The following is a 10,287-nucleotide window of genomic DNA, read 5'->3' on the forward strand; positions in this document are numbered from 1 at the left end:
CACATAACTAAAAAGAAATAGCAAGTTTCTAACCATATGCATTTTGAAGTTGATAGTCCAAAGCCTGTGGAGATCACGTTAGCAGGCACACAATAAATGTTTGTTGATGAGTCACTCATTTATTCATCCAATAAACATTTACTGAGGCCTACTAATGTGTCAGGCTGAGCTCTGGAGATGAAGACACTGTTCCTGCCCTCAAGGAGCTTACAGTCTAACTGAAAACATAGGAAGGGAGACAGGCATATACACAGACAATTACAATACAACCTGATAAGTGCTGGAACACTTATCAGGTTGTATTATAATGGCCGATGCAGAATTTCTTTCCACGGTTGCTGCTCCAGGCTGCTGCTGGCTGTAATGTAACCAGGGAGGAATAAGTTGTAGAAATCAAAGGTTAAATGCTTTTAGACTATTTCAAATATCCAGGCAATCCCTAATTCCTGATCATAGATAGATTTGGAAACTAGTCACTCGCGTGATATAACTGGTACTCCCATGCTCAAGACAGGTAAAGACCTCCAACAAAGGAACTTCTCAACCACCTCCTCTACAACACAAGCCTACACTGTTGTACTGTTTCATTTTGTTTTACTTATCTGTCAACTTCCCCACCACATGTAAAAACCTGGTTTAATATCCACAAGCTGCAAAATACTGACAAATGGGTGCTTACAGCTAGCTAACTGTTATCCAGTATAAATGGGTAGCAGAAAGTACTAAGTACCTACTCACTTGGTATCTCTAAATCCGATAATTCCACTGTTCACTATAAAAGTAAAAATTAGAATGCCATTAAATATAAAATATAGTATACAGTTCATGCGGTTGTAATAATTTAGAAAGGTTTACTTAATAATCATTAAATATAGTCTCTGAAACCAGAATAAGACACACACTTCCAACCCCAAGGCCAATGTAAATCACCTACATAGTACAAATAAGAAAAATGAAACAAAGTTAAGATAATCTGCCAACCCTCTTAACACAAATGGGATGACTGATAGTTGTAAGAGACTCTTTGAGTAGAGATTACCACTATTTACTAGTCATTTGGATCAGATGAGTTTACACAAAGCCAAAGGATGGAATATTTCAGTGTTTCAGATCATTCTTAATAAGGCCTAAGGTTTTTTTGTAGTTGCTATTTGTTTTGTGAGTGGGAATATATTTTTTTTAATAGGGCATAGGGATTTTTTTAAAGATTTATTTTATTTATTTATGCATACAAGAACTGGGTGTAGGCCAAAGGTGCATGGGTGAGAGGATTCACCAGAGACAGTAGGGAATAGTACAGGCTGAACTACTAAAATATACTACTGAGGGGAGCAGGAGATGAGACAGAAGAGGTCTGCTGTGCCATGTGGGTTAGCTCCCTGGCCGGGGGTTGCACTCATGCTGCAGTGACTGGCAACAGCTTGATAAAGCTGACTTTAACCCCTGCACCACCAGGAAGGCGCAGTCTAGGATTTTTAATGGCTCTTTTTTTCTGTGCACCAGCAAATTGGGCTGATGACATCAATAAGTTATTGCCATTTACACAAATACCTGTTGTGAGACCCAGTGGCTGTGAGGGCACTACTTTACAAGTTGAGCATACTACTTTCCCCAAAGGCATTACATTACACTTGCCTATACAGTTCTATTATGCCGATTGCCAGTCCAAACTTACGCCACTGTCTCAGGTACCAGTTTGTTCCTACTGGCATTATACATCCCCAAAGAGCTTAGTGTTATCTGTATGTGTAAACCTAGTGTTATCTACATGTATATGTGAACATTACACTATGTCTATAGTCTCTCCCAGATCATTCATAAAATACCCAAAATAAAATGAGCCTCTGAGTGCATGGGAGAAGGATCTGTATCTTGTCTAAGCTGGTTTCTTATTAGGGACAAAATGTTGCCATGTCTTCAGCCCACATCTAGTCAGGGAGCACCACTGCTGTGTAACACTCAAGAAAAGGCCATCTACTTAAACGGCAGAAAAATTTTAGCTCATAATAGCCACCAAGAGTCTAATATGTATCCCACCAGCAATTGTCTTTGGAGTCACAAGTAATTTCCTCATACATAAGCATATATCAGTATATATATTATTTCTTCATACATGAGTGTGCCAGGAGTATAGGTACAATAACTGACAACAGATAGATCCTTAGAGCACATAACATAGAGATCTTCCAGAGAGCATTCAGACCCAAAATGATAACATTCAGACCCAAATGGTTAACAAAAGGAAACAAGGGCTAATTATTAACATGAAAGCTCAGCCTCATCAATAGAGAAATGAATCATAAAGCAAAGATACCATTCTTTTACATATAAGGTTACCAAATAAAATTAATTTTAAGTATTTAAAAGACTAGGTACAAAAATTGACTTTTTTTTTTTTAAAAAAGCTGTTATGGCAAATCTTTATAATGTTCAAACCTTTGGATGAATAACTATAATTTTGAACTCTATAAAGAACTCAAAATAAACAATAAAAATGAAATGAAAGGCATTCATTACATAATTTAAAACATAAAAAGAAGTTAAAATACTTTCATACATACAAAAAAAAATACCATGAAGTCAATACATGACAATTACAAAGAACGTTTAACAGGGAAAAATACACCCTATGTTAAAAAGTGCAGTATAAAATAGTACACTTATCTGATCAACTGTAGAAAAATGCAGAGAAAATAAAAACCGAACATTATTTTTTAACATATATACCTGAGTAGGAAAATTATGGTTCTTTCCCCTCCCATATTTGATGGTTATCGTCAAAGCTACAAGGGATATTTACCAAATTTCTAGATTGAGGGAACTATTTAAATTTAAACATGGAAAAAAAAAACCACAAACAAAAATTAAAAAGCAAATTAAAAGGCAAAAACAATCCACAGCATGTATTTATAACATTACAGAAATCTAAGTAACAGTCTTCTTTACACTGAAATAGAAAATAATAATAAACGCTAAGGCAAAACTCCAACAGATCAATCAGTATAACACATGAATTAACATCAAGTGAAAAGAAAATAAAATGAAGCAGCATGGTGGAATTAAAAAGAATTCTAATAACCAAAGACACAAAATTATAATGTTTTTTTTATCCATAAAATAAAGTTTAAACATCACTAAATGTCTGAGTGAGTTAAAATCAGTACAATCTTTCCAGGAGGAAAATTGGCAATACATATTGAGAGTTTAAAATGTTCACACCCTTTGACATAGCAATTACACTTCCATGAATCTATCCTAACCAAAGAGTAAAAAAAAAAAAAAATGTATTTCCAGTTTAAGGGGAAAAAAAAACCAATAAAATTTCCTTTATTATTGGACATTTGTACTAATTATGGGTTAAAAAAAATCTCTAATGCAGGCAATAACTGGCTGTCTCAAAGCATTAGAACAGATCTCAAATCAGGCAAAACAAGAAGGGTGTGTCCAGCCTGCCGCAGTCGGCCATTTTAAACCCTCCGCAGAACAAAAAGCACAGAAGGGTAGACACGGGTGGTCACCACTGGACTCCAAGTCAACCATTCTTTACTTTTTGCCTTCTACACATATAATCCAGTACTATGCAATGAATAAAAGACAGCAAATAAGTTTCCTTTCCTTTCTTTACAAGCAAAAGCTGAAACCATAAAAGAAGGGTCCTTTAAATTTGCCCCCTCATTTTAGGAGGTAAAAATATAAGAGCACAGGATTCTGGAGATATAATCCCCGGATAAAAGTCCAGTCTCAGTCATTCAACTGAACATAAAGCCTTGAACAAATTACTTAATCTGTGTACCTCAAATTTCTCATTTGTAAAAGGTGAACAATGGTACTGCTGCTATTCTCTAAGATTGCAGAGAGTAGTAAATAAATTAAGGCAAATGTTAAAGCCTGTAGGTGAGTTCCTGACAAAGTTTAAGCGCTAGAGACGTTTAAGTACAACTATTACTATAGGTAGAGTAGAAGACCCTGAGAAGTTTTAAGTACCAGCATGAGATCACAGGTAGGACTGCTGAAAAGACCTGTAATCTCAATTTTGAATCCTGTGTCTTTTTTTAACGACACATCTAAGGGCTGAGTTACCAGTTTCCGAGATTAAACAATGGACCCTCATTGGCAGCCCGCTAAAAGCCAAGACAGTACAGCAGACCAAAACAAAACAAAACAAAACATAAAAGGCTGTTTGCAGAAACCAGCGTGAGCCGAGATCACCTTCATTAATTACTATTTGCCCAAAGCGCAGGTTTAAAGCAAAATACATGTATTTTGAAAAGCGGCCAAATTCTGACCCCAAGGGGAGTAAAAGCAAAGGTTTCTCTGAGCAGCATCACCAGTAGATTGTCACAATATTGCAATCACTGTGCTCTGCTATTCTGATGGGATGATAATGTGTCCAGAGCCACGTACAGCGGGTCAAGATCTTCTAGTATGACATAAAGTCCTACAAATGTGTATTGCCCAAAAGTGAACTGTCTCTAAGTGTTCCCGTTAGATGCATCTCCTACAGACAGCTGCAGCAGTCTTTTATAGAGTCATCATCGCCTCTGCATCTTTAAGCCACATATCGATAGGCCGGTGAGAGGCTAAGATTTTGAGTTAATTTTTTGGTGGATCTGGCCACAGTCTAGGAAAACCCCACCTCAGTCTGATCCCTTCGCCCAATTAGAAAGGTAGATTTTCTCCTCCGCAGACCCTCCTAGTCCCAAATGGCTAAGCAAATACAACTTACCTCCCCCCTCGCCATTTTGCAATCATAATTACACGTATGCCGCGCGCCTCCCCGCACACCCCCACCCGCCCCGTGGGTTCGCCTGAAATACGCATGCGCGCCTCCCTGCACACAGCCCCCCACCCGTTAAAGCCAACCGTCACAAAGTCGTCTCAAATGCGCAGGCGCATTTCACTTGCACTCGCTGAGGCCAACTAGTAGAATTTTGCTTTCTTAAATACGCATTCAACCGCAGCCACCGCCCCCCAACCCCGGTCCGGCCCCCACGTCTGGAGCACGCGTCTCTCCCGCTCTCCACTACTGGGTCCCCACCCGCTCCCCTGGCCCGCGGCGTCCTCACATCTGTGTTTCTCGAATGTACCTGCGCGGGCCACGCCACTTCCAGGCTCTCAAATTTATAAGCGCGCCACGCCGGTCCTCCCACCTCCGTTTTAAATATATACGTGCCTGATATATCTGGTCATGTTTCTCGCCACAGCTGTGCCCCGTGCTCAAGTAGAGCCTTTCCCACTTTCCCTGGAGGGGGGTAGGTGTGATAAGCTAGGCAAGTGGGATACGGGAACAAGGCCGTAGCAAGGGATCCGAGCAGATGCCGAATCTAGCTGTAACCCGCCGGGACCCCCCCCCCCCGGAGGGGATAGAGTACCTTCGGAGTCCGTGTGAGACGCACCACCTTGAACAAAGGCAAAGAAAGCTCCATAATCGGTTGAGTCTAGTCCTAAAGCTCTGTCCTTTAAATATTCGTTCTTTTACAAGTGGGGAACTCCAAAAATTTTAAACAAAATGTTTGGGAAAATACCGACTACGCTCAGGTGCCTCAACCCTGGCTAGAGGAAAGGAATCTATCCCTTTTACAATGGGAGATAAATGCTCAACATCCTTTCGTAGGTGCGAGGTCCCTACCGCTCCCCAAGTCTTCGTCTCGTGAGCGTGGAGAACACACAAATTAAGGATCTCTCTGCCCTGAGTTTCTTCCGCCGCCCTCCATGTTCTTCCCCCTACATCGTTCCTTTACCTCCAGGTTGAATGGAGCGTCGTAGCAAGAATTCTTGGCGCCTGCAGTCCCAAGATAGGGTGGAGGCAGCGGCGGCACGGAATCCGCGGCGCCAACACAGTAGCAGCAGGTCAAGGTGGCAATGGAACGCCGGCAGCGGACTAGCGGTGCCTCAAGCCGCAGCTGTGATGCAAGGAAAGGACTGCCTCTCCCAGATCGCCGCAGTATGCTGCCAGCGCATGCGCTGAGCACGTCCCCCTCCCCCCACTGCACCCCCTCCTCTAGAGGTGCACAGGTCCCTAACCCTGTGTGCTCCTTCCACTTTTCCTCCCTTAGGTCGCACGGGCCTCCGCCACCACACCACACTCCGTCAGCCCCATCCTTCAGTAGTCAACCCCTTTCCCACTCTTCTCAGTCCACCGTTTATTTCATTAACAAGCTCCCATCCGCCGCCTTTACTCACTTTGTTGTCCTTATGGCCTACCCTCCCATTCTTGGTCTTTCCTGCCTGTCTGCAGCCCTCCTGGGTCTCTTACTCTTCTCGTATGCCAGATGTTGCAGATTGTAAGAAGTACTGCAAAAATGTTATTTAAAAAGAATATCCATACAGTAGTCTCCAAAGTAGCTCTCAAGTAGTTAGCGTTGAGCAAATCAAACAGCTGATGGATAACACACCTATTGCAAAAACCCAGAGACAGGGAACCCAAAGCTCCCATGCACAGAGCAGAAAGCCTTCGCTTATTTTTGAATGTTTGATTACATTGGGAACAAGAGGTGACACGCAACTTTTTCTTTCTCTTCACAAACCTGGTATTGTCTGGACGTTAAAAAAGAATGTTAAAAGAGTCCTTCGCTGCTAAATACAAGGCTTGTTCCTGTGTTCTTGTCTTCTTCTAGCAACTAAAATGTCAATTTTAAGAGAAGTTGCCCTTTTGATTCAGCAGACTCTGAAATAGATTCCTTTCTGGATGTAAGCAGGGGAAAATAAAAAATAACATTTTCTATCTCTGTATGATGCTTTACTCTGGCATCTGGTTCTTACTGCTTTCAAAGCAGACCAGAAAACCGATGTGTGCATCATCGTCCCCTCTAACTTGTTAAGAATGTCATACTAACATTATTCTGAGAAATGATGGACGTTTGTATTTTACATAACATACACTAAAAGGTTATACAACAAGGTGCAATATGCAGAAGATAAAAAGAGATAACTAGGGCCCTCCCTGTTGGCGCAGCGGGTTAGGGGGCAGCAATGAGAAGCTAAGGCCACGCACGCATGAGTTCGATCCCCGCCTGCCCTTGAGGTGACCCACATGGCCTGGCAGACCTCTCCTGACCCGCCCACTGTTCCCCTCAGCAATGTACCTTGATGATCTGCCTGTTCTGCTCCCCACTCTGTTCCTGGTGAATCCTCTCACCCTCCGCATCTCTGGCCTGTACAACAGTTCTATATGAATAAATAAATAAAACTTAAAAAAAAGAGAGACCTAATGCCTATTAAATACCTTTGTGTTCTTTTGATTTTTTTTGAAGTATGTAAAGTTTCAACAACAGCACTTTTATAGATATAATAATATGTTGTATTAATTATACCTATTCCATAGTTTTAATTATCATTTTACATAAAATTGAGGTCAGCACATAATTCTTGCAGAGGTGTTACTTGCTCTTTCCACTTCTCTTCCTTTAAGCAAAACATCCCTAGTCTATTATGGTCCCATCTGAAGAGAAATTCAAGAGGCACAGCTTATAGATATTAAATCCCATAAAATGCTTAGGACCCTAGGCATACGTATTTGTCTGAACATCCTGGTTCACAAACAATTCCTCAGTAGTGCCAAAGGAGAAATTTGGTAAACTATCACCCATTTTAGGCTAGCATTCCGAGACTCTAATTTTCCTCTTTTCTCCCACCCTATTAATTTCATAAGAGAATGAACCTCTTTCAGGAAATATGATAGTTAATTTTATGTGTCAACTTGCCTGGTCCATGTTCCCTAGATATGGGGCCCACCCTGCAGATTTTGGGCTTGCCAGCCTCTATAGCCATGTGACCAGCTCATTAAAATATAGACCAATAGATAGATATAAGTCGACACAAAGATTGAAAATAGACATTGATTTTAGGTGTATGTGTAAATACTGTTGGTTCTGTTTCTTGAACATTCCTGACTAATAGAGAGGATTCCCTGAAACTGATGAGGTTGGTATTTAGAAAAGAGAAGTTAAGAATTCAGTACCTTGAACATAGCTTTCCCAAATTAGACACTGACTAAATCTGACATGCAAAAGCTATCTTTGCAATTAAATAAAAAACTGAGGAGTACCCTTTGTCTTCTCAGAGTCCAACCATTTTTCCTTGACATGACCAATCCACTTTGGCACAAGAACTGGTCTGATTTTTGTGGCTTCGGGAAAAGAGGCAATGGAAAAAGCAGAGGCTGGCAGTACAGTACAGAAACAAGCTTATGTTGGCCCTCCCTGGTGATTCAGTGGGTTAAAGTGCAGCACTATGAAGCTGTTGGCAGCCACTGCAGCACGAGTTTGATCCCCAGTCTTGCCCACTACTCTCCTCAGCAATGTATTTCAGTCTATCTGCCTGTTCTCCCTACTCTGTCTCTGGTGAATCCTCTCATCCACACACCTGTGGCCTGTACCCCAGTTTTTGTATGCATACATAAATAAATCTTTTTTTTTCTTTAAAGATTTACTTATTTGTGCATACAGAACTGGGGTACAGGCCAGAGGCTCAGGGGCAGCGAGAGGCTTCACCAGAGACAGAGTGGGGAACAGAACAGGCAGATTGACGAAGTACACTGCTGAGGGGAGCAGCGGGTGGGTCAGGAGAGGTCTGCCACACCATGTGGTCACCTCCGGGGCAGGCGGGAATCGAACTCATGCAGAAGCGGCTTTAGATTCTCAGTGCAGTGCTTTAACCCGCTGCGCCACCAGGGAGGGCCAATCTTTTTAAAAAATAAAATAAAATGGCAGATGAAAAATTCCCCCCCCAAAAGAAACTAGCTTATGTTAGTAAAGGCCTTGATTTTATTGCTAAAGATTAATAGTTTAGATTAATAGTTGAATATGTGAACAAAATGATTAAGATGTCAAGAAACAGGATTGATCTGATCATTGACTCGTTAATAAATTACATGGAGAATGACCTCTTGAAACAAAATCTGGGAGGAAGAGAGGATGGGATATATTAGGGCCTAGAACAAATTTACTCTTATGTACAGGCAATAAAGATATCTGCTTATAGAATAATTTTATTTATGCATACAAGAACTGGTGTAGGCCAGATGTGCAGGGGTTAGAGGATTTACCAGAGATACAGTGGGGAGCAGAGCAGACAAGTCTATTGAAATATACTGCTGAGGGGAGCAGTGGGCCAGATAAGAGAGGTCTGCTGCATTGTGTGTGAGCTCCTTGGCTGAGTATCCAACTCCCGCCACAGTGGTTGGTGTTAGCTTCACAGGACTGAGACTTAACCTCTGTGCCACCAGGGAGCCCTAGCTATGTGGTTATAAAGAGAGTTGAGAGCCATGATTTGGAAAATTGGAAGCCAAAATAAAAAACCACCACTGCTGCTGTTACAAATCACAGCTGATTCTTGGTGTATGAAGCTGGTGGCAAGTCTACGCAACTCACTTGCTAGGAAGAAAAGGCAAAATGTGGCTGGAAGATGTCACATTTGCCCATTACATTTTGAAGAGTTGATTCTAGTTGAAGGAAACTATTTTCTCTCCAGAATCATGATGGTGAGAGTATAGAATGTGAATTTTTTGATTTTCCAACTTTTCAAACAAGAAAGAAAATTAAATGAATACTGAATGGGCCACACCCAAATGTCTAGCTCAGTGGTGTATATTCAGGTAAGGGAATAGCCAGGTGATGGAATGTAGACCAAACATTTAAAGAAAAATCACTTTCTTATAAGCTTCCAAAAAATAGGTGTGGAAACACTTCCAAAATCAATTTTTGAGGTCACTACCTTGAAAATGACAAACAAGAAAAAAAAGAACCCTAGATATTAACATTCCAATCAACATAGAAACAAAAATTCCCAAGAATTACATACTAGCAAAATACACCCAGCAGCACATAAAAAGATTGTACAGTTTGATGAAGTGGTATTTTTCTCAGGAATGTAGGGTTAAATGATCACATAAAAATCAGTGTGTTGTACCACATTAATTGAATAAAAGGAGAAACCACATGATTATCACAATAGTCACCAGAAGTCACTTATCACAAGAAGATGAAAAAATTTAATATAATTTCATGATTAAAAAATGCTTAATACACCAAATAGGGGAACTTTCTCAACCTGAAAAGGGCATCTACCAAAAGCCCACAACTAATATCATATTTGATGATAAGACTGAAAATTTTCCCCTAAAATAAAAAACAAGGCAAGGCTGCTCACCTTCACAACTTCAATAATGGAACGGCTGTTTGAAACAACATGAAAAGTTCAGGCAAGCTCAAGAGATGCAATAAAAACATTTGAAAAAATTCAGCACCCTTTTTATCATAGACAAGAACTTCCGGGGTTCTCCCTAGT

General features: G+C 40.8%; 1 long non-coding RNA gene across 1 annotated transcript in view; it reads right to left on the reverse strand.

The window, feature by feature from the left end:
- LOC105853861 overlaps positions 1 to 5,922 on the reverse strand; it is a 61,344-nt gene extending 55,422 nt beyond the window's left edge. Inside the window, exon 1 of the long non-coding RNA XR_001145611.1 lies at positions 5,742 to 5,922. This is a non-coding gene — a long non-coding RNA (uncharacterized LOC105853861). The remainder of the gene's footprint in view (positions 1 to 5,741) is intronic.
- Positions 5,923 to 10,287: the final 4,365 nt, after the last annotated feature.

The sequence above is a fragment of the Condylura cristata genome, unplaced genomic scaffold (genome assembly GCF_000260355.1).
Source record: "Condylura cristata isolate star-nosed mole 26May11 unplaced genomic scaffold, ConCri1.0 scaffold00019, whole genome shotgun sequence".
Lineage (NCBI taxonomy): Eukaryota > Metazoa > Chordata > Mammalia > Eulipotyphla > Talpidae > Condylura > Condylura cristata.